General features: G+C 46.6%; 17 non-coding genes and 1 pseudogene across 17 annotated transcripts; all 18 read left to right on the forward strand.

The window, feature by feature from the left end:
• Positions 1-478: 478 nt before the first annotated feature.
• LOC142284897 (U2 spliceosomal RNA) lies at positions 479-669 on the forward strand. Its single transcript, XR_012746342.1, has one exon. It is a non-coding gene; the product is annotated as a U2 spliceosomal RNA (small nuclear RNA).
• Positions 670-2,056: 1,387 nt separating this feature from the next.
• LOC142284898 (U2 spliceosomal RNA) lies at positions 2,057-2,247 on the forward strand. Its single transcript, XR_012746343.1, has one exon. It is a non-coding gene; the product is annotated as a U2 spliceosomal RNA (small nuclear RNA).
• A 1,387-nt stretch (positions 2,248-3,634) lies between these two features.
• Positions 3,635-3,825, forward strand: LOC142284900 (U2 spliceosomal RNA). The gene has a single exon (XR_012746345.1). It is a non-coding gene; the product is annotated as a U2 spliceosomal RNA (small nuclear RNA).
• A 1,387-nt stretch (positions 3,826-5,212) lies between these two features.
• LOC142284901 (U2 spliceosomal RNA) lies at positions 5,213-5,403 on the forward strand. Its single transcript, XR_012746346.1, has one exon. It is a non-coding gene; the product is annotated as a U2 spliceosomal RNA (small nuclear RNA).
• A 1,387-nt stretch (positions 5,404-6,790) lies between these two features.
• On the forward strand, positions 6,791-6,981 carry LOC142284902 (U2 spliceosomal RNA). The gene has a single exon (XR_012746347.1). It is a non-coding gene; the product is annotated as a U2 spliceosomal RNA (small nuclear RNA).
• Positions 6,982-8,368: 1,387 nt separating this feature from the next.
• On the forward strand, positions 8,369-8,510 carry LOC142284882 (U2 spliceosomal RNA; annotated as a pseudogene).
• A 697-nt stretch (positions 8,511-9,207) lies between these two features.
• LOC142284870 (U2 spliceosomal RNA) lies at positions 9,208-9,403 on the forward strand. The gene has a single exon (XR_012746326.1). It is a non-coding gene; the product is annotated as a U2 spliceosomal RNA (small nuclear RNA).
• A 1,387-nt stretch (positions 9,404-10,790) lies between these two features.
• On the forward strand, positions 10,791-10,981 carry LOC142284848 (U2 spliceosomal RNA). The gene has a single exon (XR_012746307.1). It is a non-coding gene; the product is annotated as a U2 spliceosomal RNA (small nuclear RNA).
• Positions 10,982-12,368: 1,387 nt separating this feature from the next.
• On the forward strand, positions 12,369-12,559 carry LOC142284851 (U2 spliceosomal RNA). The gene has a single exon (XR_012746310.1). It is a non-coding gene; the product is annotated as a U2 spliceosomal RNA (small nuclear RNA).
• Positions 12,560-13,946: 1,387 nt separating this feature from the next.
• Positions 13,947-14,137, forward strand: LOC142284903 (U2 spliceosomal RNA). Its single transcript, XR_012746348.1, has one exon. It is a non-coding gene; the product is annotated as a U2 spliceosomal RNA (small nuclear RNA).
• Positions 14,138-15,524: 1,387 nt separating this feature from the next.
• LOC142284904 (U2 spliceosomal RNA) lies at positions 15,525-15,715 on the forward strand. Its single transcript, XR_012746349.1, has one exon. It is a non-coding gene; the product is annotated as a U2 spliceosomal RNA (small nuclear RNA).
• A 1,563-nt stretch (positions 15,716-17,278) lies between these two features.
• LOC142284872 (U2 spliceosomal RNA) lies at positions 17,279-17,472 on the forward strand. Its single transcript, XR_012746327.1, has one exon. It is a non-coding gene; the product is annotated as a U2 spliceosomal RNA (small nuclear RNA).
• Positions 17,473-18,859: 1,387 nt separating this feature from the next.
• Positions 18,860-19,050, forward strand: LOC142284905 (U2 spliceosomal RNA). The gene has a single exon (XR_012746350.1). It is a non-coding gene; the product is annotated as a U2 spliceosomal RNA (small nuclear RNA).
• A 1,387-nt stretch (positions 19,051-20,437) lies between these two features.
• On the forward strand, positions 20,438-20,628 carry LOC142284906 (U2 spliceosomal RNA). The gene has a single exon (XR_012746351.1). It is a non-coding gene; the product is annotated as a U2 spliceosomal RNA (small nuclear RNA).
• A 1,388-nt stretch (positions 20,629-22,016) lies between these two features.
• LOC142284907 (U2 spliceosomal RNA) lies at positions 22,017-22,207 on the forward strand. Its single transcript, XR_012746352.1, has one exon. It is a non-coding gene; the product is annotated as a U2 spliceosomal RNA (small nuclear RNA).
• A 1,387-nt stretch (positions 22,208-23,594) lies between these two features.
• On the forward strand, positions 23,595-23,785 carry LOC142284908 (U2 spliceosomal RNA). The gene has a single exon (XR_012746353.1). It is a non-coding gene; the product is annotated as a U2 spliceosomal RNA (small nuclear RNA).
• Positions 23,786-25,172: 1,387 nt separating this feature from the next.
• Positions 25,173-25,363, forward strand: LOC142284909 (U2 spliceosomal RNA). The gene has a single exon (XR_012746354.1). It is a non-coding gene; the product is annotated as a U2 spliceosomal RNA (small nuclear RNA).
• A 1,388-nt stretch (positions 25,364-26,751) lies between these two features.
• LOC142284911 (U2 spliceosomal RNA) lies at positions 26,752-26,942 on the forward strand. Its single transcript, XR_012746356.1, has one exon. It is a non-coding gene; the product is annotated as a U2 spliceosomal RNA (small nuclear RNA).
• The last annotated feature ends 298 nt before the right edge of the window (positions 26,943-27,240 follow it).

Consider the following 27,240-nt stretch of genomic DNA (forward strand, 5'->3'; position numbering starts at 1 on the left):
GGAAGGAGGGGGCAATCTCTTTTTTTCCCGGGTGGTAGGGGGATGACAGGAGAAGGGAAGCGGGTGGTGAGAAAGGTACAGAGGGCAGGGTTTGGGGGCTGGGAAGGAAAGGGAAAAGATTAGGGTTTGGGGATGATGAAAGGGCTTTCTACGGGTAAGGATGGCAAAGGGTGGCAGTGACGGAAAGTCAGGCAACCTGTCCTGTCCGTCTTTTTGTATCGTGAATTGGAAAGACTGCAAGGGGGAGGGGAGTTGCTTGCGCCCTAAAGGAGGAGTTATTCAGATTCATTGCAGTGGGCGGCGGCTGCAAAACGCACCATTCTTCTTGTTTTGGCTCTGCAAAGCAGCCTTTTCAAGGGTTGGCTTGGGTGACAAAATGTCTTGTGTAGGCGTGGGTTTGTCTCCCTCTCGCTCTCTCTCCCTAAGATGTGTCCGGCATAGGCCAGGGTGCCACTCGAGGCCCAAACCAATTCTGGTTATCGCTTCTCGGCCTTTTGGCTAAGATCAAGTGTAGTATCTGTTCTTATCAGTTTAATATCTGATACGTCCCCTATCTGGGGACCATATATTAAATGGATTTTTAGAACAGGGAGATGGAAAAAGAGCTTGCTCTGTCCACTCCACGCATTGACCTGGTATTGCAGTACCTCCAGGAACGGTGCACCCCTTCTTAACCCAGTTTCCAAAAGCAGAACTCAATTCACCTGATTCATATTAGCCCGATTTAATGAATTGGAAGAAAGCATACGTCTTCATATGCACCTCAATTTGGCCCATTCACTTTTCACACTTCCTCCTTTTGTTTTTTATCTTTCACACTTTTGACTTTCTTTATTCATCCAAATAGCAAACTCATCACCACTCAACCTGACCAACTCGGCTATGTCCCCGTGCTGCAGTTCTCTGTCTTATCTAGATCATTTGCAATTGAATGGAATAGATCCCTTTTGGACAAAGTGGATTCACCTGCTGCTGCAGTGACCACAGGTGTGATAACATCTAGAATTGGCATCTGGTGCGATCTCTCCGCTTCCACTCCAAAGAAAGTTACCTGTTTATTCCTATCATGCATTGGTTTTTGGGGTTTTCTTTGAGTAATGATGATCTCTTTAGTAGTCTGTTGGCGCCCTCTCCTGGAGGAATAGTTTGCTTGCTCTTGGACATTCTAAAAGAGAGGTCATGATAGACATTGAGCTTCTGAGCTCAATTGGGGACAGTCATGGGTGATGAATGTTTGCAACCTACTGCGAAGCCTCATACCGCAATATAAGGAACGTCAAATACTAAGAAAGGGCGGCCTATGAAAGAATTACTACTTTCAATAAGTACACTTAAACGGCTAATTGGGAATAGAAAAACTGTAAAAAGCCCTCTGAGAAAGCCCCCCTCTAACCTTTGATAGTAAGCTTTTCTGTAGTCTGCCTGTTGATGTATTTTCCGTTTGAACTGTGCACAACATGAAGAGACGGAACACTGGCGGCTTGTCACAATGCCCCCCGATGACATCACAATAGCGCTGCTGCCTAGAAAACAAGCTGCGCAGAAGAAGTTGTTCTTTGGGTGGGAGGGTGGGCTAGTGGAAGGAGGGGGCAATCTCTTTTTTTCCCGGGTGGTAGGGGGATGACAGGAGAAGGGAAGCGGGTGGTGAGAAAGGTACAGAGGGCAGGGTTTGGGGGCTGGGAAGGAAAGGGAAAAGATTAGGGTTTGGGGATGATGAAAGGGCTTTCTACGGGTAAGGATGGCAAAGGGTGGCAGTGACGGAAAGTCAGGCAACCTGTCCTGTCCGTCTTTTTGTATCGTGAATTGGAAAGACTGCAAGGGGGAGGGGAGTTGCTTGCGCCCTAAAGGAGGAGTTATTCAGATTCATTGCAGTGGGCGGCGGCTGCAAAACGCACCATTCTTCTTGTTTTGGCTCTGCAAAGCAGCCTTTTCAAGGGTTGGCTTGGGTGACAAAATGTCTTGTGTAGGCGTGGGTTTGTCTCCCTCTCGCTCTCTCTCCCTAAGATGTGTCCGGCATAGGCCAGGGTGCCACTCGAGGCCCAAACCAATTCTGGTTATCGCTTCTCGGCCTTTTGGCTAAGATCAAGTGTAGTATCTGTTCTTATCAGTTTAATATCTGATACGTCCCCTATCTGGGGACCATATATTAAATGGATTTTTAGAACAGGGAGATGGAAAAAGAGCTTGCTCTGTCCACTCCACGCATTGACCTGGTATTGCAGTACCTCCAGGAACGGTGCACCCCTTCTTAACCCAGTTTCCAAAAGCAGAACTCAATTCACCTGATTCATATTAGCCCGATTTAATGAATTGGAAGAAAGCATACGTCTTCATATGCACCTCAATTTGGCCCATTCACTTTTCACACTTCCTCCTTTTGTTTTTTATCTTTCACACTTTTGACTTTCTTTATTCATCCAAATAGCAAACTCATCACCACTCAACCTGACCAACTCGGCTATGTCCCCGTGCTGCAGTTCTCTGTCTTATCTAGATCATTTGCAATTGAATGGAATAGATCCCTTTTGGACAAAGTGGATTCACCTGCTGCTGCAGTGACCACAGGTGTGATAACATCTAGAATTGGCATCTGGTGCGATCTCTCCGCTTCCACTCCAAAGAAAGTTACCTGTTTATTCCTATCATGCATTGGTTTTTGGGGTTTTCTTTGAGTAATGATGATCTCTTTAGTAGTCTGTTGGCGCCCTCTCCTGGAGGAATAGTTTGCTTGCTCTTGGACATTCTAAAAGAGAGGTCATGATAGACATTGAGCTTCTGAGCTCAATTGGGGACAGTCATGGGTGATGAATGTTTGCAACCTACTGCGAAGCCTCATACCGCAATATAAGGAACGTCAAATACTAAGAAAGGGCGGCCTATGAAAGAATTACTACTTTCAATAAGTACACTTAAACGGCTAATTGGGAATAGAAAAACTGTAAAAAGCCCTCTGAGAAAGCCCCCCTCTAACCTTTGATAGTAAGCTTTTCTGTAGTCTGCCTGTTGATGTATTTTCCGTTTGAACTGTGCACAACATGAAGAGACGGAACACTGGCGGCTTGTCACAATGCCCCCCGATGACATCACAATAGCGCTGCTGCCTAGAAAACAAGCTGCGCAGAAGAAGTTGTTCTTTGGGTGGGAGGGTGGGCTAGTGGAAGGAGGGGGCAATCTCTTTTTTTCCCGGGTGGTAGGGGGATGACAGGAGAAGGGAAGCGGGTGGTGAGAAAGGTACAGAGGGCAGGGTTTGGGGGCTGGGAAGGAAAGGGAAAAGATTAGGGTTTGGGGATGATGAAAGGGCTTTCTACGGGTAAGGATGGCAAAGGGTGGCAGTGACGGAAAGTCAGGCAACCTGTCCTGTCCGTCTTTTTGTATCGTGAATTGGAAAGACTGCAAGGGGGAGGGGAGTTGCTTGCGCCCTAAAGGAGGAGTTATTCAGATTCATTGCAGTGGGCGGCGGCTGCAAAACGCACCATTCTTCTTGTTTTGGCTCTGCAAAGCAGCCTTTTCAAGGGTTGGCTTGGGTGACAAAATGTCTTGTGTAGGCGTGGGTTTGTCTCCCTCTCGCTCTCTCTCCCTAAGATGTGTCCGGCATAGGCCAGGGTGCCACTCGAGGCCCAAACCAATTCTGGTTATCGCTTCTCGGCCTTTTGGCTAAGATCAAGTGTAGTATCTGTTCTTATCAGTTTAATATCTGATACGTCCCCTATCTGGGGACCATATATTAAATGGATTTTTAGAACAGGGAGATGGAAAAAGAGCTTGCTCTGTCCACTCCACGCATTGACCTGGTATTGCAGTACCTCCAGGAACGGTGCACCCCTTCTTAACCCAGTTTCCAAAAGCAGAACTCAATTCACCTGATTCATATTAGCCCGATTTAATGAATTGGAAGAAAGCATACGTCTTCATATGCACCTCAATTTGGCCCATTCACTTTTCACACTTCCTCCTTTTGTTTTTTATCTTTCACACTTTTGACTTTCTTTATTCATCCAAATAGCAAACTCATCACCACTCAACCTGACCAACTCGGCTATGTCCCCGTGCTGCAGTTCTCTGTCTTATCTAGATCATTTGCAATTGAATGGAATAGATCCCTTTTGGACAAAGTGGATTCACCTGCTGCTGCAGTGACCACAGGTGTGATAACATCTAGAATTGGCATCTGGTGCGATCTCTCCGCTTCCACTCCAAAGAAAGTTACCTGTTTATTCCTATCATGCATTGGTTTTTGGGGTTTTCTTTGAGTAATGATGATCTCTTTAGTAGTCTGTTGGCGCCCTCTCCTGGAGGAATAGTTTGCTTGCTCTTGGACATTCTAAAAGAGAGGTCATGATAGACATTGAGCTTCTGAGCTCAATTGGGGACAGTCATGGGTGATGAATGTTTGCAACCTACTGCGAAGCCTCATACCGCAATATAAGGAACGTCAAATACTAAGAAAGGGCGGCCTATGAAAGAATTACTACTTTCAATAAGTACACTTAAACGGCTAATTGGGAATAGAAAAACTGTAAAAAGCCCTCTGAGAAAGCCCCCCTCTAACCTTTGATAGTAAGCTTTTCTGTAGTCTGCCTGTTGATGTATTTTCCGTTTGAACTGTGCACAACATGAAGAGACGGAACACTGGCGGCTTGTCACAATGCCCCCCGATGACATCACAATAGCGCTGCTGCCTAGAAAACAAGCTGCGCAGAAGAAGTTGTTCTTTGGGTGGGAGGGTGGGCTAGTGGAAGGAGGGGGCAATCTCTTTTTTTCCCGGGTGGTAGGGGGATGACAGGAGAAGGGAAGCGGGTGGTGAGAAAGGTACAGAGGGCAGGGTTTGGGGGCTGGGAAGGAAAGGGAAAAGATTAGGGTTTGGGGATGATGAAAGGGCTTTCTACGGGTAAGGATGGCAAAGGGTGGCAGTGACGGAAAGTCAGGCAACCTGTCCTGTCCGTCTTTTTGTATCGTGAATTGGAAAGACTGCAAGGGGGAGGGGAGTTGCTTGCGCCCTAAAGGAGGAGTTATTCAGATTCATTGCAGTGGGCGGCGGCTGCAAAACGCACCATTCTTCTTGTTTTGGCTCTGCAAAGCAGCCTTTTCAAGGGTTGGCTTGGGTGACAAAATGTCTTGTGTAGGCGTGGGTTTGTCTCCCTCTCGCTCTCTCTCCCTAAGATGTGTCCGGCATAGGCCAGGGTGCCACTCGAGGCCCAAACCAATTCTGGTTATCGCTTCTCGGCCTTTTGGCTAAGATCAAGTGTAGTATCTGTTCTTATCAGTTTAATATCTGATACGTCCCCTATCTGGGGACCATATATTAAATGGATTTTTAGAACAGGGAGATGGAAAAAGAGCTTGCTCTGTCCACTCCACGCATTGACCTGGTATTGCAGTACCTCCAGGAACGGTGCACCCCTTCTTAACCCAGTTTCCAAAAGCAGAACTCAATTCACCTGATTCATATTAGCCCGATTTAATGAATTGGAAGAAAGCATACGTCTTCATATGCACCTCAATTTGGCCCATTCACTTTTCACACTTCCTCCTTTTGTTTTTTATCTTTCACACTTTTGACTTTCTTTATTCATCCAAATAGCAAACTCATCACCACTCAACCTGACCAACTCGGCTATGTCCCCGTGCTGCAGTTCTCTGTCTTATCTAGATCATTTGCAATTGAATGGAATAGATCCCTTTTGGACAAAGTGGATTCACCTGCTGCTGCAGTGACCACAGGTGTGATAACATCTAGAATTGGCATCTGGTGCGATCTCTCCGCTTCCACTCCAAAGAAAGTTACCTGTTTATTCCTATCATGCATTGGTTTTTGGGGTTTTCTTTGAGTAATGATGATCTCTTTAGTAGTCTGTTGGCGCCCTCTCCTGGAGGAATAGTTTGCTTGCTCTTGGACATTCTAAAAGAGAGGTCATGATAGACATTGAGCTTCTGAGCTCAATTGGGGACAGTCATGGGTGATGAATGTTTGCAACCTACTGCGAAGCCTCATACCGCAATATAAGGAACGTCAAATACTAAGAAAGGGCGGCCTATGAAAGAATTACTACTTTCAATAAGTACACTTAAACGGCTAATTGGGAATAGAAAAACTGTAAAAAGCCCTCTGAGAAAGCCCCCCTCTAACCTTTGATAGTAAGCTTTTCTGTAGTCTGCCTGTTGATGTATTTTCCGTTTGAACTGTGCACAACATGAAGAGACGGAACACTGGCGGCTTGTCACAATGCCCCCCGATGACATCACAATAGCGCTGCTGCCTAGAAAACAAGCTGCGCAGAAGAAGTTGTTCTTTGGGTGGGAGGGTGGGCTAGTGGAAGGAGGGGGCAATCTCTTTTTTTCCCGGGTGGTAGGGGGATGACAGGAGAAGGGAAGCGGGTGGTGAGAAAGGTACAGAGGGCAGGGTTTGGGGGCTGGGAAGGAAAGGGAAAAGATTAGGGTTTGGGGATGATGAAAGGGCTTTCTACGGGTAAGGATGGCAAAGGGTGGCAGTGACGGAAAGTCAGGCAACCTGTCCTGTCCGTCTTTTTGTATCGTGAATTGGAAAGACTGCAAGGGGGAGGGGAGTTGCTTGCGCCCTAAAGGAGGAGTTATTCAGATTCATTGCAGTGGGCGGCGGCTGCAAAACGCACCATTCTTCTTGTTTTGGCTCTGCAAAGCAGCCTTTTCAAGGGTTGGCTTGGGTGACAAAATGTCTTGTGTAGGCGTGGGTTTGTCTCCCTCTCGCTCTCTCTCCCTAAGATGTGTCCGGCATAGGCCAGGGTGCCACTCGAGGCCCAAACCAATTCTGGTTATCGCTTCTCGGCCTTTTGGCTAAGATCAAGTGTAGTATCTGTTCTTATCAGTTTAATATCTGATACGTCCCCTATCTGGGGACCATATATTAAATGGATTTTTAGAACAGGGAGATGGAAAAAGAGCTTGCTCTGTCCACTCCACGCATTGACCTGGTATTGCAGTACCTCCAGGAACGGTGCACCCCTTCTTAACCCAGTTTCCAAAAGCAGAACTCAATTCACCTGATTCATATTAGCCCGATTTAATGAATTGGAAGAAAGCATACGTCTTCATATGCACCTCAATTTGGCCCATTCACTTTTCACACTTCCTCCTTTTGTTTTTTATCTTTCACACTTTTGACTTTCTTTATTCATCCAAATAGCAAACTCATCACCACTCAACCTGACCAACTCGGCTATGTCCCCGTGCTGCAGTTCTCTGTCTTATCTAGATCATTTGCAATTGAATGGAATAGATCCCTTTTGGACAAAGTGGATTCACCTGCTGCTGCAGTGACCACAGGTGTGATAACATCTAGAATTGGCATCTGGTGCGATCTCTCCGCTTCCACTCCAAAGAAAGTTACCTGTTTATTCCTATCATGCATTGGTTTTTGGGGTTTTCTTTGAGTAATGATGATCTCTTTAGTAGTCTGTTGGCGCCCTCTCCTGGAGGAATAGTTTGCTTGCTCTTGGACATTCTAAAAGAGAGGTCATGATAGACATTGAGCTTCTGAGCTCAATTGGGGACAGTCATGGGTGATGAATGTTTGCAACCTACTGCGAAGCCTCATACCGCAATATAAGGAACGTCAAATACTAAGAAAGGGCGGCCTATGAAAGAATTACTACTTTCAATAAGTACACTTAAACGGCTAATTGGGAATAGAAAAACTGTAAAAAGCCCTCTGAGAAAGCCCCCCTCTAACCTTTGATAGTAAGCTTTTCTGTAGTCTGCCTGTTGATGTATTTTCCGTTTGAACTGTGCACAACATGAAGAGACGGAACACTGGCGGCTTGTCACAATGCCCCCCGATGACATCACAATAGCGCTGCTGCCTAGAAAACAAGCTGCGCAGAAGAAGTTGTTCTTTGGGTGGGAGGGTGGGCTAGTGGAAGGAGGGGGCAATCTCTTTTTTTCCCGGGTGGTAGGGGGATGACAGGAGAAGGGAAGCGGGTGGTGAGAAAGGTACAGAGGGCAGGGTTTGGGGGCTGGGAAGGAAAGGGAAAAGATTAGGGTTTGGGGATGATGAAAGGGCTTTCTACGGGTAAGGATGGCAAAGGGTGGCAGTGACGGAAAGTCAGGCAACCTGTCCTGTCCGTCTTTTTGTATCGTGAATTGGAAAGACTGCAAGGGGGAGGGGAGTTGCTTGCGCCCTAAAGGAGGAGTTATTCAGATTCATTGCAGTGGGCGGCGGCTGCAAAACGCACCATTCTTCTTGTTTTGGCTCTGCAAAGCAGCCTTTTCAAGGGTTGGCTTGGGTGACAAAATGTCTTGTGTAGGCGTGGGTTTGTCTCCCTCTCGCTCTCTCTCCCTAAGATGTGTCCGGCATAGGCCAGGGTGCCACTCGAGGCCCAAACCAATTCTGGTTATCGCTTCTCGGCCTTTTGGCTAAGATCAAGTGTAGTATCGTTCGAAAAGGTGGTTTAAGGCTCCGGCCACCTTAGTACAATGATGCAATGCACACTGGAAGGTTGCGCTTGTTAGTACTTTGGGAGGATAGTATATCCATCTAGAGGAAACCATGGCCCTACCAGGATCGAGGCTATTAGACTGAGTAAGTGTGGGGGCTATGGTGCAGTGTGCCCCAGGATTGACGACCCTGGAGTGAGTCTGAGCTTGCTGGCTTTGGACCCCGGCAAGCCTTGGGCTCTGTAGCACACCGTACCTTGCCCTTTCATACTTTCTGAGCATATTGCTCTATCCCGGCATTCTGGCTAGGAAGGGAAATTTTTATAATCATGGTCGGAGGTCCGTTCAGCTTTGGGCTGAGAAACCAACACCCGGTTGGAGGTCCGGGTCAGCTTCGGCTGAGAAACCAACACCCGGTTGGAGGTCCGGGTCAGCTTCGGCTGAGAAACCAACACCCGGTTGGAGGTCCGGGTCAGCTTCGGCTGAGAAACCAACACCCGGTTGGAGGTCCGGTTAGCCTTGGGCTGAGAAACCAACACCGGTTGACGGTCCGGGCAGTTTCGGCTGCGAAACCAACAACTAGTAGCTCTCTACTCCACTTGGGTAAGATGCCTGGGTGGACGCTGGGAGCAACGACAAGGCTCAACCAGGCTTCGGCTTGGGGGAGCACCGAAGATCCCTGACCCTTGCTGTGGCCTTCTGGCTCGGAGGGACGGGGTTGATTTTTGGGGACCCTCTCCTCACGGAGGGGTCCACACGAATCCTAGCCTTTGCACTGTTTTTGGTGTGACTTCGGTCATGCATTTTTTGCGGTGCTTTGGAAAGCTTCATTAAATCAAAATCTGTTCTTATCAGTTTAATATCTGATACGTCCCCTATCTGGGGACCATATATTAAATGGATTTTTAGAACAGGGAGATGGAAAAAGAGCTTGCTCTGTCCACTCCACGCATTGACCTGGTATTGCAGTACCTCCAGGAACGGTGCACCCCTTCTTAACCCAGTTTCCAAAAGCAGAACTCAATTCACCTGATTCATATTAGCCCGATTTAATGAATTGGAAGAAAGCATACGTCTTCATATGCACCTCAATTTGGCCCATTCACTTTTCACACTTCCTCCTTTTGTTTTTTATCTTTCACACTTTTGACTTTCTTTATTCATCCAAATAGCAAACTCATCACCACTCAACCTGACCAACTCGGCTATGTCCCCGTGCTGCAGTTCTCTGTCTTATCTAGATCATTTGCAATTGAATGGAATAGATCCCTTTTGGACAAAGTGGATTCACCTGCTGCTGCAGTGACCACAGGTGTGATAACATCTAGAATTGGCATCTGGTGCGATCTCTCCGCTTCCACTCCAAAGAAAGTTACCTGTTTATTCCTATCATGCATTGGTTTTTGGGGTTTTCTTTGAGTAATGATGATCTCTTTAGTAGTCTGTTGGCGCCCTCTCCTGGAGGAATAGTTTGCTTGCTCTTGGACATTCTAAAAGAGAGGTCATGATAGACATTGAGCTTCTGAGCTCAATTGGGGACAGTCATGGGTGATGAATGTTTGCAACCTACTGCGAAGCCTCATACCGCAATATAAGGAACGTCAAATACTAAGAAAGGGCGGCCTATGAAAGAATTACTACTTTCAATAAGTACACTTAAATGGCTAATTGGGAATAGAAAAACTGTAAAAAGCCCTCTGAGAAAGCCCCCCTCTAACCTTTGATAGTAAGCTTTTCTGTAGTCTGCCTGTTGATGTATTTTCCGTTTGAACTGTGCACAACATGAAGAGACGGAACACTGGCGGCTTGTCACAATGCCCCCCGATGACATCACAATAGCGCTGCTGCCTAGAAAACAAGCTGCGCAGAAGAAGTTGTTCTTTGGGTGGGAGGGTGGGCTAGTGGAAGGAGGGGGCAATCTCTTTTTTTCCCGGGTGGTAGGGGGATGACAGGAGAAGGGAAGCGGGTGGTGAGAAAGGTACAGAGGGCAGGGTTTGGGGGCTGGGAAGGAAAGGGAAAAGATTAGGGTTTGGGGATGATGAAAGGGCTTTCTACGGGTAAGGATGGCAAAGGGTGGCAGTGACGGAAAGTCAGGCAACCTGTCCTGTCCGTCTTTTTGTATCGTGAATTGGAAAGACTGCAAGGGGGAGGGGAGTTGCTTGCGCCCTAAAGGAGGAGTTATTCAGATTCATTGCAGTGGGCGGCGGCTGCAAAACGCACCATTCTTCTTGTTTTGGCTCTGCAAAGCAGCCTTTTCAAGGGTTGGCTTGGGTGACAAAATGTCTTGTGTAGGCGTGGGTTTGTCTCCCTCTCGCTCTCTCTCCCTAAGATGTGTCCGGCATAGGCCAGGGTGCCACTCGAGGCCCAAACCAATTCTGGTTATCGCTTCTCGGCCTTTTGGCTAAGATCAAGTGTAGTATCTGTTCTTATCAGTTTAATATCTGATACGTCCCCTATCTGGGGACCATATATTAAATGGATTTTTAGAACAGGGAGATGGAAAAAGAGCTTGCTCTGTCCACTCCACGCATTGACCTGGTATTGCAGTACCTCCAGGAACGGTGCACCCATTCTTAACCCAGTTTCCAAAAGCAGAACTCAATTCACCTGATTCATATTAGCCCGATTTAATGAATTGGAAGAAAGCATACGTCTTCATATGCACCTCAATTTGGCCCATTCATTTTTCACACTTCCTCCTTTTGTTTTTTATCTTTCACACTTTTGACTTTCTTTATTCATCCAAATAGCAAACTCATCACCACTCAACCTGACCAACTCGGCTATGTCCCCGTGCTGCAGTTCTCTGTCTTATCTAGATCATTTGCAATTGAATGGAATAGATCCCTTTTGGACAAAGTGGATTCACCTGCTGCTGCAGTGACCACAGGTGTGATAACATCTAGAATTGGCATCTGGTGCGATCTCTCCGCTTCCACTCCAAAGAAAGTTACCTGTTTATTCCTATCATGCATTGGTTTTTGGGGTTTTCTTTGAGTAATGATGATCTCTTTAGTAGTCTGTTGGCGCCCTCTCCTGGAGGAATAGTTTGCTTGCTCTTGGACATTCTAAAAGAGAGGTCATGATAGACATTGAGCTTCTGAGCTCAATTGGGGACAGTCATGGGTGATGAATGTTTGCAACCTACTGCGAAGCCTCATACCGCAATATAAGGAACGTCAAATACTAAGAAAGGGCGGCCTATGAAAGAATTACTACTTTCAATAAGTACACTTAAACGGCTAATTGGGAATAGAAAAACTGTAAAAAGCCCTCTGAGAAAGCCCCCCTCTAACCTTTGATAGTAAGCTTTTCTGTAGTCTGCCTGTTGATGTATTTTCCGTTTGAACTGTGCACAACATGAAGAGACGGAACACTGGCGGCTTGTCACAATGCCCCCCGATGACATCACAATAGCGCTGCTGCCTAGAAAACAAGCTGCGCAGAAGAAGTTGTTCTTTGGGTGGGAGGGTGGGCTAGTGGAAGGAGGGGGCAATCTCTTTTTTTCCCGGGTGGTAGGGGGATGACAGGAGAAGGGAAGCGGGTGGTGAGAAAGGTACAGAGGGCAGGGTTTGGGGGCTGGGAAGGAAAGGGAAAAGATTAGGGTTTGGGGATGATGAAAGGGCTTTCTACGGGTAAGGATGGCAAAGGGTGGCAGTGACAGAAAGTCAGGCAACCTGTCCTGTCCGTCTTTTTGTATCGTGAATTGGAAAGACTGCAAGGGGGAGGGGAGTTGCTTGCGCCCTAAAGGAGGAGTTATTCAGATTCATTGCAGTGGGCGGCGGCTGCAAAACGCACCATTCTTCTTGTTTTGGCTCTGCAAAGCAGCCTTTTCAAGGGTTGGCTTGGGTGACAAAATGTCTTGTGTAGGCGTGGGTTTGTCTCCCTCTCGCTCTCTCTCCCTAAGATGTGTCCGGCATAGGCCAGGGTGCCACTCGAGGCCCAAACCAATTCTGGTTATCGCTTCTCGGCCTTTTGGCTAAGATCAAGTGTAGTATCTGTTCTTATCAGTTTAATATCTGATACGTCCCCTATCTGGGGACCATATATTAAATGGATTTTTAGAACAGGGAGATGGAAAAAGAGCTTGCTCTGTCCACTCCACGCATTGACCTGGTATTGCAGTACCTCCAGTAACGGTGCACCCCTTCTTAACCCAGTTTCCAAAAGCAGAACTCAATTCACCTGATTCATATTAGCCCGATTTAATGAATTGGAAGAAAGCATACGTCTTCATATGCACCTCAATTTGGCCCATTCACTTTTCACACTTCCTCCTTTTGTTTTTTATCTTTCACACTTTTGACTTTCTTTATTCATCCAAATAGCAAACTCATCACCACTCAACCTGACCAACTCGGCTATGTCCCCGTGCTGCAGTTCTCTGTCTTATCTAGATCATTTGCAATTGAATGGAATAGATCCCTTTTGGACAAAGTGGATTCACCTGCTGCTGCAGTGACCACAGGTGTGATAACATCTAGAATTGGCATCTGGTGCGATCTCTCCGCTTCCACTCCAAAGAAAGTTACCTGTTTATTCCTATCATGCATTGGTTTTTGGGGTTTTCTTTGAGTAATGATGATCTCTTTAGTAGTCTGTTGGCGCCCTCTCCTGGAGGAATAGTTTGCTTGCTCTTGGACATTCTAAAAGAGAGGTCATGATAGACATTGAGCTTCTGAGCTCAATTGGGGACAGTCATGGGTGATGAATGTTTGCAACCTACTGCGAAGCCTCATACCGCAATATAAGGAACGTCAAATACTAAGAAAGGGCGGCCTATGAAAGAATTACTACTTTCAATAAGTACACTTAAACGGCTAATTGGGAATAGAAAAACTGTAAAAAGCCCTCTGAGAAAGCCCCCCTCTAACCTTTGATAGTAAGCTTTTCTGTAGTCTGCCTGTTGATGTATTTTCCGTTTGAACTGTGCACAACATGAAGAGACGGAACACTGGCGGCTTGTCACAATGCCCCCCGATGACATCACAATAGCGCTGCTGCCTAGAAAACAAGCTGCGCAGAAGAAGTTGTTCTTTGGGTGGGAGGGTGGGCTAGTGGAAGGAGGGGGCAATCTCTTTTTTTCCCGGGTGGTAGGGGGATGACAGGAGAAGGGAAGCGGGTGGTGAGAAAGGTACAGAGGGCAGGGTTTGGGGGCTGGGAAGGAAAGGGAAAAGATTAGGGTTTGGGGATGATGAAAGGGCTTTCTACGGGTAAGGATGGCAAAGGGTGGCAGTGACGGAAAGTCAGGCAACCTGTCCTGTCCGTCTTTTTGTATCGTGAATTGGAAAGACTGCAAGGGGGAGGGGAGTTGCTTGCGCCCTAAAGGAGGAGTTATTCAGATTCATTGCAGTGGGCGGCGGCTGCAAAACGCACCATTCTTCTTGTTTTGGCTCTGCAAAGCAGCCTTTTCAAGGGTTGGCTTGGGTGACAAAATGTCTTGTGTAGGCGTGGGTTTGTCTCCCTCTCGCTCTCTCTCCCTAAGATGTGTCCGGCATAGGCCAGGGTGCCACTCGAGGCCCAAACCAATTCTGGTTATCGCTTCTCGGCCTTTTGGCTAAGATCAAGTGTAGTATCTGTTCTTATCAGTTTAATATCTGATACGTCCCCTATCTGGGGACCATATATTAAATGGATTTTTAGAACAGGGAGATGGAAAAAGAGCTTGCTCTGTCCACTCCACGCATTGACCTGGTATTGCAGTACCTCCAGGAACGGTGCACCCCTTCTTAACCCAGTTTCCAAAAGCAGAACTCAATTCACCTGATTCATATTAGCCCGATTTAATGAATTGGAAGAAAGCATACGTCTTCATATGCACCTCAATTTGGCCCATTCACTTTTCACACTTCCTCCTTTTGTTTTTTATCTTTCACACTTTTGACTTTCTTTATTCATCCAAATAGCAAACTCATCACCACTCAACCTGACCAACTCGGCTATGTCCCCGTGCTGCAGTTCTCTGTCTTATCTAGATCATTTGCAATTGAATGGAATAGATCCCTTTTGGACAAAGTGGATTCACCTGCTGCTGCAGTGACCACAGGTGTGATAACATCTAGAATTGGCATCTGGTGCGATCTCTCCGCTTCCACTCCAAAGAAAGTTACCTGTTTATTCCTATCATGCATTGGTTTTTGGGGTTTTCTTTGAGTAATGATGATCTCTTTAGTAGTCTGTTGGCGCCCTCTCCTGGAGGAATAGTTTGCTTGCTCTTGGACATTCTAAAAGAGAGGTCATGATAGACATTGAGCTTCTGAGCTCAATTGGGGACAGTCATGGGTGATGAATGTTTGCAACCTACTGCGAAGCCTCATACCGCAATATAAGGAACGTCAAATACTAAGAAAGGGCGGCCTATGAAAGAATTACTACTTTCAATAAGTACACTTAAACGGCTAATTGGGAATAGAAAAACTGTAAAAAGCCCTCTGAGAAAGCCCCCCTCTAACCTTTGATAGTAAGCTTTTCTGTAGTCTGCCTGTTGATGTATTTTCCGTTTGAACTGTGCACAACATGAAGAGACGGAACACTGGCGGCTTGTCACAATGCCCCCCGATGACATCACAATAGCGCTGCTGCCTAGAAAACAAGCTGCGCAGAAGAAGTTGTTCTTTGGGTGGGAGGGTGGGCTAGTGGAAGGAGGGGGCAATCTCTTTTTTTCCCGGGTGGTAGGGGGATGACAGGAGAAGGGAAGCGGGTGGTGAGAAAGGTACAGAGGGCAGGGTTTGGGGGCTGGGAAGGAAAGGGAAAAGATTAGGGTTTGGGGATGATGAAAGGGCTTTCTACGGGTAAGGATGGCAAAGGGTGGCAGTGACGGAAAGTCAGGCAACCTGTCCTGTCCGTCTTTTTGTATCGTGAATTGGAAAGACTGCAAGGGGGAGGGGAGTTGCTTGCGCCCTAAAGGAGGAGTTATTCAGATTCATTGCAGTGGGCGGCGGCTGCAAAACGCACCATTCTTCTTGTTTTGGCTCTGCAAAGCAGCCTTTTCAAGGGTTGGCTTGGGTGACAAAATGTCTTGTGTAGGCGTGGGTTTGTCTCCCTCTCGCTCTCTCTCCCTAAGATGTGTCCGGCATAGGCCAGGGTGCCACTCGAGGCCCAAACCAATTCTGGTTATCGCTTCTCGGCCTTTTGGCTAAGATCAAGTGTAGTATCTGTTCTTATCAGTTTAATATCTGATACGTCCCCTATCTGGGGACCATATATTAAATGGATTTTTAGAACAGGGAGATGGAAAAAGAGCTTGCTCTGTCCACTCCACGCATTGACCTGGTATTGCAGTACCTCCAGGAACGGTGCACCCCTTCTTAACCCAGTTTCCAAAAGCAGAACTCAATTCACCTGATTCATATTAGCCCGATTTAATGAATTGGAAGAAAGCATACGTCTTCATATGCACCTCAATTTGGCCCATTCACTTTTCACACTTCCTCCTTTTGTTTTTTATCTTTCACACTTTTGACTTTCTTTATTCATCCAAATAGCAAACTCATCACCACTCAACCTGACCAACTCGGCTATGTCCCCGTGCTGCAGTTCTCTGTCTTATCTAGATCATTTGCAATTGAATGGAATAGATCCCTTTTGGACAAAGTGGATTCACCTGCTGCTGCAGTGACCACAGGTGTGATAACATCTAGAATTGGCATCTGGTGCGATCTCTCCGCTTCCACTCCAAAGAAAGTTACCTGTTTATTCCTATCATGCATTGGTTTTTGGGGTTTTCTTTGAGTAATGATGATCTCTTTAGTAGTCTGTTGGCGCCCTCTCCTGGAGGAATAGTTTGCTTGCTCTTGGACATTCTAAAAGAGAGGTCATGATAGACATTGAGCTTCTGAGCTCAATTGGGGACAGTCATGGGTGATGAATGTTTGCAACCTACTGCGAAGCCTCATACCGCAATATAAGGAACGTCAAATACTAAGAAAGGGCGGCCTATGAAAGAATTACTACTTTCAATAAGTACACTTAAACGGCTAATTGGGAATAGAAAAACTGTAAAAAGCCCTCTGAGAAAGCCCCCCTCTAACCTTTGATAGTAAGCTTTTCTGTAGTCTGCCTGTTGATGTATTTTCCGTTTGAACTGTGCACAACATGAAGAGACGGAACACTGGCGGCTTGTCACAATGCCCCCCGATGACATCACAATAGCGCTGCTGCCTAGAAAACAAGCTGCGCAGAAGAAGTTGTTCTTTGGGTGGGAGGGTGGGCTAGTGGAAGGAGGGGGCAATCTCTTTTTTTCCCGGGTGGTAGGGGGATGACAGGAGAAGGGAAGCGGGTGGTGAGAAAGGTACAGAGGGCAGGGTTTGGGGGCTGGGAAGGAAAGGGAAAAGATTAGGGTTTGGGGATGATGAAAGGGCTTTCTACGGGTAAGGATGGCAAAGGGTGGCAGTGACGGAAAGTCAGGCAACCTGTCCTGTCCGTCTTTTTGTATCGTGAATTGGAAAGACTGCAAGGGGGAGGGGAGTTGCTTGCGCCCTAAAGGAGGAGTTATTCAGATTCATTGCAGTGGGCGGCGGCTGCAAAACGCACCATTCTTCTTGTTTTGGCTCTGCAAAGCAGCCTTTTCAAGGGTTGGCTTGGGTGACAAAATGTCTTGTGTAGGCGTGGGTTTGTCTCCCTCTCGCTCTCTCTCCCTAAGATGTGTCCGGCATAGGCCAGGGTGCCACTCGAGGCCCAAACCAATTCTGGTTATCGCTTCTCGGCCTTTTGGCTAAGATCAAGTGTAGTTTGGGAGGGTACTACCTTGGTTGGTGCTGAAAGGTGCCAGGGTATTGCACAACTGCTGGCCTTGGGGGAGTGTGCATCGTAGGATGTCATAGCCCTCTTGTGACGGACAGTTACCTGGGCAACGAGAGGCGGTCATTTTATTATTTTCAAACTCATCCTTCAAAAAAAAAAAAAAAAAAATCTGTTCTTATCAGTTTAATATCTGATACGTCCCCTATCTGGGGACCATATATTAAATGGATTTTTAGAACAGGGAGATGGAAAAAGAGCTTGCTCTGTCCACTCCACGCATTGACCTGGTATTGCAGTACCTCCAGGAACGGTGCACCCCTTCTTAACCCAGTTTCCAAAAGCAGAACTCAATTCACCTGATTCATATTAGCCCGATTTAATGAATTGGAAGAAAGCATACGTCTTCATATGCACCTCAATTTGGCCCATTCACTTTTCACACTTCCTCCTTTTGTTTTTTATCTTTCACACTTTTGACTTTCTTTATTCATCCAAATAGCAAACTCATCACCACTCAACCTGACCAACTCGGCTATGTCCCCGTGCTGCAGTTCTCTGTCTTATCTAGATCATTTGCAATTGAATGGAATAGATCCCTTTTGGACAAAGTGGATTCACCTGCTGCTGCAGTGACCACAGGTGTGATAACATCTAGAATTGGCATCTGGTGCGATCTCTCCGCTTCCACTCCAAAGAAAGTTACCTGTTTATTCCTATCATGCATTGGTTTTTGGGGTTTTCTTTGAGTAATGATGATCTCTTTAGTAGTCTGTTGGCGCCCTCTCCTGGAGGAATAGTTTGCTTGCTCTTGGACATTCTAAAAGAGAGGTCATGATAGACATTGAGCTTCTGAGCTCAATTGGGGACAGTCATGGGTGATGAATGTTTGCAACCTACTGCGAAGCCTCATACCGCAATATAAGGAACGTCAAATACTAAGAAAGGGCGGCCTATGAAAGAATTACTACTTTCAATAAGTACACTTAAACGGCTAATTGGGAATAGAAAAACTGTAAAAAGCCCTCTGAGAAAGCCCCCCTCTAACCTTTGATAGTAAGCTTTTCTGTAGTCTGCCTGTTGATGTATTTTCCGTTTGAACTGTGCACAACATGAAGAGACGGAACACTGGCGGCTTGTCACAATGCCCCCCGATGACATCACAATAGCGCTGCTGCCTAGAAAACAAGCTGCGCAGAAGAAGTTGTTCTTTGGGTGGGAGGGTGGGCTAGTGGAAGGAGGGGGCAATCTCTTTTTTTCCCGGGTGGTAGGGGGATGACAGGAGAAGGGAAGCGGGTGGTGAGAAAGGTACAGAGGGCAGGGTTTGGGGGCTGGGAAGGAAAGGGAAAAGATTAGGGTTTGGGGATGATGAAAGGGCTTTCTACGGGTAAGGATGGCAAAGGGTGGCAGTGACGGAAAGTCAGGCAACCTGTCCTGTCCGTCTTTTTGTATCGTGAATTGGAAAGACTGCAAGGGGGAGGGGAGTTGCTTGCGCCCTAAAGGAGGAGTTATTCAGATTCATTGCAGTGGGCGGCGGCTGCAAAACGCACCATTCTTCTTGTTTTGGCTCTGCAAAGCAGCCTTTTCAAGGGTTGGCTTGGGTGACAAAATGTCTTGTGTAGGCGTGGGTTTGTCTCCCTCTCGCTCTCTCTCCCTAAGATGTGTCCGGCATAGGCCAGGGTGCCACTCGAGGCCCAAACCAATTCTGGTTATCGCTTCTCGGCCTTTTGGCTAAGATCAAGTGTAGTATCTGTTCTTATCAGTTTAATATCTGATACGTCCCCTATCTGGGGACCATATATTAAATGGATTTTTAGAACAGGGAGATGGAAAAAGAGCTTGCTCTGTCCACTCCACGCATTGACCTGGTATTGCAGTACCTCCAGGAACGGTGCACCCCTTCTTAACCCAGTTTCCAAAAGCAGAACTCAATTCACCTGATTCATATTAGCCCGATTTAATGAATTGGAAGAAAGCATACGTCTTCATATGCACCTCAATTTGGCCCATTCACTTTTCACACTTCCTCCTTTTGTTTTTTATCTTTCACACTTTTGACTTTCTTTATTCATCCAAATAGCAAACTCATCACCACTCAACCTGACCAACTCGGCTATGTCCCCGTGCTGCAGTTCTCTGTCTTATCTAGATCATTTGCAATTGAATGGAATAGATCCCTTTTGGACAAAGTGGATTCACCTGCTGCTGCAGTGACCACAGGTGTGATAACATCTAGAATTGGCATCTGGTGCGATCTCTCCGCTTCCACTCCAAAGAAAGTTACCTGTTTATTCCTATCATGCATTGGTTTTTGGGGTTTTCTTTGAGTAATGATGATCTCTTTAGTAGTCTGTTGGCGCCCTCTCCTGGAGGAATAGTTTGCTTGCTCTTGGACATTCTAAAAGAGAGGTCATGATAGACATTGAGCTTCTGAGCTCAATTGGGGACAGTCATGGGTGATGAATGTTTGCAACCTACTGCGAAGCCTCATACCGCAATATAAGGAACGTCAAATACTAAGAAAGGGCGGCCTATGAAAGAATTACTACTTTCAATAAGTACACTTAAACGGCTAATTGGGAATAGAAAAACTGTAAAAAGCCCTCTGAGAAAGCCCCCCTCTAACCTTTGATAGTAAGCTTTTCTGTAGTCTGCCTGTTGATGTATTTTCCGTTTGAACTGTGCACAACATGAAGAGACGGAACACTGGCGGCTTGTCACAATGCCCCCCGATGACATCACAATAGCGCTGCTGCCTAGAAAACAAGCTGCGCAGAAGAAGTTGTTCTTTGGGTGGGAGGGTGGGCTAGTGGAAGGAGGGGGCAATCTCTTTTTTTCCCGGGTGGTAGGGGGATGACAGGAGAAGGGAAGCGGGTGGTGAGAAAGGTACAGAGGGCAGGGTTTGGGGGCTGGGAAGGAAAGGGAAAAGATTAGGGTTTGGGGATGATGAAAGGGCTTTCTACGGGTAAGGATGGCAAAGGGTGGCAGTGACGGAAAGTCAGGCAACCTGTCCTGTCCGTCTTTTTGTATCGTGAATTGGAAAGACTGCAAGGGGGAGGGGAGTTGCTTGCGCCCTAAAGGAGGAGTTATTCAGATTCATTGCAGTGGGCGGCGGCTGCAAAACGCACCATTCTTCTTGTTTTGGCTCTGCAAAGCAGCCTTTTCAAGGGTTGGCTTGGGTGACAAAATGTCTTGTGTAGGCGTGGGTTTGTCTCCCTCTCGCTCTCTCTCCCTAAGATGTGTCCGGCATAGGCCAGGGTGCCACTCGAGGCCCAAACCAATTCTGGTTATCGCTTCTCGGCCTTTTGGCTAAGATCAAGTGTAGTATCTGTTCTTATCAGTTTAATATCTGATACGTCCCCTATCTGGGGACCATATATTAAATGGATTTTTAGAACAGGGAGATGGAAAAAGAGCTTGCTCTGTCCACTCCACGCATTGACCTGGTATTGCAGTACCTCCAGGAACGGTGCACCCCTTCTTAACCCAGTTTCCAAAAGCAGAACTCAATTCACCTGATTCATATTAGCCCGATTTAATGAATTGGAAGAAAGCATACGTCTTCATATGCACCTCAATTTGGCCCATTCACTTTTCACACTTCCTCCTTTTGTTTTTTATCTTTCACACTTTTGACTTTCTTTATTCATCCAAATAGCAAACTCATCACCACTCAACCTGACCAACTCGGCTATGTCCCCGTGCTGCAGTTCTCTGTCTTATCTAGATCATTTGCAATTGAATGGAATAGATCCCTTTTGGACAAAGTGGATTCACCTGCTGCTGCAGTGACCACAGGTGTGATAACATCTAGAATTGGCATCTGGTGCGATCTCTCCGCTTCCACTCCAAAGAAAGTTACCTGTTTATTCCTATCATGCATTGGTTTTTGGGGTTTTCTTTGAGTAATGATGATCTCTTTAGTAGTCTGTTGGCGCCCTCTCCTGGAGGAATAGTTTGCTTGCTCTTGGACATTCTAAAAGAGAGGTCATGATAGACATTGAGCTTCTGAGCTCAATTGGGGACAGTCATGGGTGATGAATGTTTGCAACCCTACTGCGAAGCCTCATACCGCAATATAAGGAACGTCAAATACTAAGAAAGGGCGGCCTATGAAAGAATTACTACTTTCAATAAGTACACTTAAACGGCTAATTGGGAATAGAAAAACTGTAAAAAGCCCTCTGAGAAAGCCCCCCTCTAACCTTTGATAGTAAGCTTTTCTGTAGTCTGCCTGTTGATGTATTTTCCGTTTGAACTGTGCACAACATGAAGAGACGGAACACTGGCGGCTTGTCACAATGCCCCCCGATGACATCACAATAGCGCTGCTGCCTAGAAAACAAGCTGCGCAGAAGAAGTTGTTCTTTGGGTGGGAGGGTGGGCTAGTGGAAGGAGGGGGCAATCTCTTTTTTTCCCGGGTGGTAGGGGGATGACAGGAGAAGGGAAGCGGGTGGTGAGAAAGGTACAGAGGGCAGGGTTTGGGGGCTGGGAAGGAAAGGGAAAAGATTAGGGTTTGGGGATGATGAAAGGGCTTTCTACGGGTAAGGATGGCAAAGGGTGGCAGTGACGGAAAGTCAGGCAACCTGTCCTGTCCGTCTTTTTGTATCGTGAATTGGAAAGACTGCAAGGGGGAGGGGAGTTGCTTGCGCCCTAAAGGAGGAGTTATTCAGATTCATTGCAGTGGGCGGCGGCTGCAAAACGCACCATTCTTCTTGTTTTGGCTCTGCAAAGCAGCCTTTTCAAGGGTTGGCTTGGGTGACAAAATGTCTTGTGTAGGCGTGGGTTTGTCTCCCTCTCGCTCTCTCTCCCTAAGATGTGTCCGGCATAGGCCAGGGTGCCACTCGAGGCCCAAACCAATTCTGGTTATCGCTTCTCGGCCTTTTGGCTAAGATCAAGTGTAGTATCTGTTCTTATCAGTTTAATATCTGATACGTCCCCTATCTGGGGACCATATATTAAATGGATTTTTAGAACAGGGAGATGGAAAAAGAGCTTGCTCTGTCCACTCCACGCATTGACCTGGTATTGCAGTACCTCCAGGAACGGTGCACCCCTTCTTAACCCAGTTTCCAAAAGCAGAACTCAATTCACCTGATTCATATTAGCCCGATTTAATGAATTGGAAGAAAGCATACGTCTTCATATGCACCTCAATTTGGCCCATTCACTTTTCACACTTCCTCCTTTTGTTTTTTATCTTTCACACTTTTGACTTTCTTTATTCATCCAAATAGCAAACTCATCACCACTCAACCTGACCAACTCGGCTATGTCCCCGTGCTGCAGTTCTCTGTCTTATCTAGATCATTTGCAATTGAATGGAATAGATCCCTTTTGGACAAAGTGGATTCACCTGCTGCTGCAGTGACCACAGGTGTGATAACATCTAGAATTGGCATCTGGTGCGATCTCTCCGCTTCCACTCCAAAGAAAGTTACCTGTTTATTCCTATCATGCATTGGTTTTTGGGGTTTTCTTTGAGTAATGATGATCTCTTTAGTAGTCTGTTGGCGCCCTCTCCTGGAGGAATAGTTTGCTTGCTCTTGGACATTCTAAAAGAGAGGTCATGATAGACATTGAGCTTCTGAGCTCAATTGGGGACAGTCATGGGTGATGAATGTTTGCAACCTACTGCGAAGCCTCATACCGCAATATAAGGAACGTCAAATACTAAGAAAGGGCGGCCTATGAAAGAATTACTACTTTCAATAAGTACACTTAAACGGCTAATTGGGAATAGAAAAACTGTAAAAAGCCCTCTGAGAAAGCCCCCCTCTAACCTTTGATAGTAAGCTTTTCTGTAGTCTGCCTGTTGATGTATTTTCCGTTTGAACTGTGCACAACATGAAGAGACGGAACACTGGCGGCTTGTCACAATGCCCCCCGATGACATCACAATAGCGCTGCTGCCTAGAAAACAAGCTGCGCAGAAGAAGTTGTTCTTTGGGTGGGAGGGTGGGCTAGTGGAAGGAGGGGGCAATCTCTTTTTTTCCCGGGTGGTAGGGGGATGACAGGAGAAGGGAAGCGGGTGGTGAGAAAGGTACAGAGGGCAGGGTTTGGGGGCTGGGAAGGAAAGGGAAAAGATTAGGGTTTGGGGATGATGAAAGGGCTTTCTACGGGTAAGGATGGCAAAGGGTGGCAGTGACGGAAAGTCAGGCAACCTGTCCTGTCCGTCTTTTTGTATCGTGAATTGGAAAGACTGCAAGGGGGAGGGGAGTTGCTTGCGCCCTAAAGGAGGAGTTATTCAGATTCATTGCAGTGGGCGGCGGCTGCAAAACGCACCATTCTTCTTGTTTTGGCTCTGCAAAGCAGCCTTTTCAAGGGTTGGCTTGGGTGACAAAATGTCTTGTGTAGGCGTGGGTTTGTCTCCCTCTCGCTCTCTCTCCCTAAGATGTGTCCGGCATAGGCCAGGGTGCCACTCGAGGCCCAAACCAATTCTGGTTATCGCTTCTCGGCCTTTTGGCTAAGATCAAGTGTAGTATCTGTTCTTATCAGTTTAATATCTGATACGTCCCCTATCTGGGGACCATATATTAAATGGATTTTTAGAACAGGGAGATGGAAAAAGAGCTTGCTCTGTCCACTCCACGCATTGACCTGGTATTGCAGTACCTCCAGGAACGGTGCACCCCTTCTTAACCCAGTTTCCAAAAGCAGAACTCAATTCACCTGATTCATATTAGCCCGATTTAATGAATTGGAAGAAAGCATACGTCTTCATATGCACCTCAATTTGGCCCATTCACTTTTCACACTTCCTCCTTTTGTTTTTTATCTTTCACACTTTTGACTTTCTTTATTCATCCAAATAGCAAACTCATCACCACTCAACCTGACCAACTCGGCTATGTCCCCGTGCTGCAGTTCTCTGTCTTATCTAGATCATTTGCAATTGAATGGAATAGATCCCTTTTGGACAAAGTGGATTCACCTGCTGCTGCAGTGACCACAGGTGTGATAACATCTAGAATTGGCATCTGGTGCGATCTCTCCGCTTCCACTCCAAAGAAAGTTACCTGTTTATTCCTATCATGCATTGGTTTTTGGGGTTTTCTTTGAGTAATGATGATCTCTTTAGTAGTCTGTTGGCGCCCTCTCCTGGAGGAATAGTTTGCTTGCTCTTGGACATTCTAAAAGAGAGGTCATGATAGACATTGAGCTTCTGAGCTCAATTGGGGACAGTCATGGGTGATGAATGTTTGCAACCTACTGCGAAGCCTCATACCGCAATATAAGGAACGTCAAATACTAAGAAAGGGCGGCCTATGAAAGAATTACTACTTTCAATAAGTACACTTAAACGGCTAATTGGGAATAGAAAAACTGTAAAAAGCCCTCTGAGAAAGCCCCCCTCTAACCTTTGATAGTAAGCTTTTCTGTAGTCTGCCTGTTGATGTATTTTCCGTTTGAACTGTGCACAACATGAAGAGACGGAACACTGGCGGCTTGTCACAATGCCCCCCGATGACATCACAATAGCGCTGCTGCCTAGAAAACAAGCTGCGCAGAAGAAGTTGTTCTTTGGGTGGGAGGGTGGGCTAGTGGAAGGAGGGGGCAATCTCTTTTTTTCCCGGGTGGTAGGGGGATGACAGGAGAAGGGAAGCGGGTGGTGAGAAAGGTACAGAGGGCAGGGTTTGGGGGCTGGGAAGGAAAGGGAAAAGATTAGGGTTTGGGGATGATGAAAGGGCTTTCTACGGGTAAGGATGGCAAAGGGTGGCAGTGACGGAAAGTCAGGCAACCTGTCCTGTCCGTCTTTTTGTATCGTGAATTGGAAAGACTGCAAGGGGGAGGGGAGTTGCTTGCGCCCTAAAGGAGGAGTTATTCAGATTCATTGCAGTGGGCGGCGGCTGCAAAACGCACCATTCTTCTTGTTTTGGCTCTGCAAAGCAGCCTTTTCAAGGGTTGGCTTGGGTGACAAAATGTCTTGTGTAGGCGTGGGTTTGTCTCCCTCTCGCTCTCTCTCCCTAAGATGTGTCCGGCATAGGCCAGGGTGCCACTCGAGGCCCAAACCAATTCTGGTTATCGCTTCTCGGCCTTTTGGCTAAGATCAAGTGTAGTATCTGTTCTTATCAGTTTAATATCTGATACGTCCCCTATCTGGGGACCATATATTAAATGGATTTTTAGAACAGGGAGATGGAAAAAGAGCTTGCTCTGTCCACTCCACGCATTGACCTGGTATTGCAGTACCTCCAGGAACGGTGCACCCCTTCTTAACCCAGTTTCCAAAAGCAGAACTCAATTCACCTGATTCATATTAGCCCGATTTAATGAATTGGAAGAAAGCATACGTCTTCATATGCACCTCAATTTGGCCCATTCACTTTTCACACTTCCTCCTTTTGTTTTTTATCTTTCACACTTTTGACTTTCTTTATTCATCCAAATAGCAAACTCATCACCACTCAACCTGACCAACTCGGCTATGTCCCCGTGCTGCAGTTCTCTGTCTTATCTAGATCATTTGCAATTGAATGGAATAGATCCCTTTTGGACAAAGTGGATTCACCTGCTGCTGCAGTGACCACAGGTGTGATAACATCTAGAATTGGCATCTGGTGCGATCTCTCCGCTTCCACTCCAAAGAAAGTTACCTGTTTATTCCTATCATGCATTGGTTTTTGGGGTTTTCTTTGAGTAATGATGATCTCTTTAGTAGTCTGTTGGCGCCCTCTCCTGGAGGAATAGTTTGCTTGCTCTTGGACATTCTAAAAGAGAGGTCATGATAGACATTGAGCTTCTGAGCTCAATTGGGGACAGTCATGGGTGATGAATGTTTGCAACCTACTGCGAAGCCTCATACCGCAATATAAGGAACGTCAAATACTAAGAAAGGGCGGCCTATGAAAGAATTACTACTTTCAATAAGTACACTTAAACGGCTAATTGGGAATAGAAAAACTGTAAAAAGCCCTCTGAGAAAGCCCCCCTCTAACCTTTGATAGTAAGCTTTTCTGTAGTCTGCCTGTTGATGTATTTTCCGTTTGAACTGTGCTCAACATGAAGAGACGGAACACTGGCGGCTTGTCACAATGCCCCCCGATGACATCACAATAGCGCTGCTGCCTAGAAAACAAGCTGCGCAGAAGAAGTTGTTCTTTGGGTGGGAGGGTGGGCTAGTGGAAGGAGGGGGCAATCTCTTTTTTTCCCGGGGTGGTAGGGGGATGACAGGAGAAGGGAAGCGGGTGGTGAGAAAGGTACAGAGGGCAGGGTTTGGGGGCTGGGAAGGAAAGGGAAAAGATTAGGGTTTGGGGATGATGAAAGGGCTTTCTACGGGTAAGGATGGCAAAGGGTGGCAGTGACGGAAAGTCAGGCAACCTGTCCTGTCCGTCTTTTTGTATCGTGAATTGGAAAGACTGCAAGGGGGAGGGGAGTTGCTTGCGCCCTAAAGGAGGAGTTATTCAGATTCATTGCAGTGGGCGGCGGCTGCAAAACGCACCATTCTTCTTGTTTTGGCTCTGCAAAGCAGCCTTTTCAAGGGTTGGCTTGGGTGACAAAATGTCTTGTGTAGGCGTGGGTTTGTCTCCCTCTCGCTCTCTCTCCCTAAGATGTGTCCGGCATAGGCCAGGGTGCCACTCGAGGCCCAAACCAATTCTGGTTATCGCTTCTCGGCCTTTTGGCTAAGATCAAGTGTAGTATCTGTTCTTATCAGTTTAATATCTGATACGTCCCCTATCTGGGGACCATATATTAAATGGATTTTTAGAACAGGGAGATGGAAAAAGAGCTTGCTCTGTCCACTCCACGCATTGACCTGGTATTGCAGTACCTCCAGGAACGGTGCACCCCTTCTTAACCCAGTTTCCAAAAGCAGAACTCAATTCACCTGATTCATATTAGCCCGATTTAATGAATTGGAAGAAAGCATACGTCTTCATATGCACCTCAATTTGGCCCATTCACTTTTCACACTTCCTCCTTTTGTTTTTTATCTTTCACACTTTTGACTTTCTTTATTCATCCAAATAGCAAACTCATCACCACTCAACCTGACCAACTCGGCTATGTCCCCGTGCTGCAGTTCTCTGTCTTATCTAGATCATTTGCAATTGAATGGAATAGATCCCTTTTGGACAAAGTGGATTCACC

This window comes from Anomaloglossus baeobatrachus, unplaced genomic scaffold, assembly GCF_048569485.1.
Source record: "Anomaloglossus baeobatrachus isolate aAnoBae1 unplaced genomic scaffold, aAnoBae1.hap1 Scaffold_583, whole genome shotgun sequence".
Classification (NCBI taxonomy): domain Eukaryota; kingdom Metazoa; phylum Chordata; class Amphibia; order Anura; family Aromobatidae; genus Anomaloglossus; species Anomaloglossus baeobatrachus.